The sequence below is a fragment of the Seriola lalandi genome, unplaced genomic scaffold (assembly GCF_002814215.2).
Source record: "Seriola lalandi dorsalis isolate HSWRI2012SDOR001 ecotype SW California unplaced genomic scaffold, Sedor1 jcf7180002001109, whole genome shotgun sequence".
NCBI classification, from domain to species: Eukaryota; Metazoa; Chordata; class Actinopteri; order Carangiformes; family Carangidae; genus Seriola; species Seriola lalandi.
The window spans coordinates 1-1,829 of NW_019471768.1; the positions used below are offsets into that span (position 1 = coordinate 1).

The window sequence follows — 1,829 nt, forward strand, 5'->3', positions numbered from 1 at the left end:
TATTCTGGTTATGCTGAGAGTTACAAATGGAAGGAGAGCTACAAGGATGAAACTCCGAGGTATCTTGTTTTGATATTTTAAACCAAAAGACTTTAATTCAGTCAGAAAAAGTTGGGGGACCTTTATCAGTCCCACCCCTCTTATTGCTTCTCTCTCGTTTCCAGGGATGACTGGCAGAGACGATGTACAGAGATCGTCGCCATTGATGCTCTTAAATACAGGCACTTCTTAGAGCAGTTTCTCCCTGAGAAGATGTCCAGAGAACTCAACAAGGTGAGCGAGAGAGAGATATCCCTGTCTGTGTTTGCATAGTGATTGGGGAAATATAGTTAGCTTACATTCAGTATTACACATTCTCCAAGCAACATACCTATTTCAAAAGACATTATTGTCAGTAGTTGATAAGATAACGCTGGACATGACAGATATTATGTTGCTTTTGACTTAAAGCTCATGGTTGAACTTTGACACATTGTCAGATATCACCTGCAAAGATGTTAATTAAAGGCTCTGTGATCTGTAACACCATTGAATTTAGCTCAGGGCTACTCACAGAGCTATTAATGGTAGTGGTACTGTCTTTAACTACAGTTTTTTCTGCTGAGAAATTGGGCAAAAATATTCTGTACCTGTATGAAGTGTTGTATTGCTTATGGTTTAGCCTGAGGCTAAACTTTACTGAAACATCGTTACTTATGTAGATCTCACATATTCTTTATTTTATTTTATTTTTTTAAAGTATTTTTTGGGGGCTTTTTTATGCCTTTATTCGATAGCACAGTAGAGAGAGACAGGAAATGGGGAGGCAGAGAGAGGGGGAATGACATGCAGCAAAGGCCGTCCGATGTCGGACTCGAACCGGGGCTAACTGCAGCGAGGACTGTAGCCTCTAGACCACTACGCCGCATGACGCCCCATCTCACATATTCTTTATTTCATTTTAAATTCTGATATATAATCCAAAGAGATTTTATTTATTTATTTATATATATATATATATATATATATATATATATATATATGAGAAAAAGTTTCTCTTGTCTTTTTCCTCCCCACCTTCACTTCCTCCTACTCCCTGTGCATTCATCTCAGGCGTACTGTGGATTCTTCCGAAATAACGCCAACAACAAGCACCTCTCTGCAGTAGCCACAGGCAACTGGGGTTGTGGAGCTTTTGGTGGAGACACGCGGCTCAAAGGTATCATTGAATTAAAAGCATGCACTTACGAAGAAATCAACTGTTTTTTATTCGTGAGAGTTGTTATGGTGAAACCGCACTGCAGATGCATCATATTGTTTATATGAAGTTTTCAATTGTGGATTCTCAAGCAGCAGCTAAATATCATTCGCTCAGACAGGATCATCCATTCAGCTGCACTACTCCCAACTGTCGAAGCCCCCGCTGACGGACACTCAGCATTCATGCAGTATGGACTGTACGGCACAGTCACTGATGCTGGTCTCTGTCAAACCCCTCTGGTCAATTAGGAGCTCTCCCAGGGTGTGTCACTCAACCGTTCCTTCCCTCCCTTTATTGATCAGCTGACACACATTTATGTTTTCCATTAAAAGGGCGATTGATTACAGGGAAGGGACACCATAAATCCAGGCTGATGCAGGTCTCTGCGGGCTTACACAACATCACTCTTCATAAGCAGGAGCCCCTTACTGTCCCCTCGAGTACGCCACACCGCAGATTTTTTGGCCAGTTGTATTTCTAGTCAATTTCTTGACACATTTTCATTAGCTTTTAATTTAGTTCATACTTATCATACAATGTGTTACTAAACGAGCATCTGCTGTGTTATGCCTGGATTCATGAAGGCTGT

General features: G+C 41.0%; 1 long non-coding RNA gene across 1 annotated transcript; it reads left to right on the forward strand.

Moving 5' to 3' along the window:
- Positions 1–1,809, forward strand: LOC111663630 (uncharacterized). Its single transcript, XR_002761399.2, has 3 exons — positions 1–59; positions 165–273; positions 1,093–1,809. It is a non-coding gene; the product is annotated as an uncharacterized LOC111663630 (long non-coding RNA).
- The last annotated feature ends 20 nt before the right edge of the window (positions 1,810–1,829 follow it).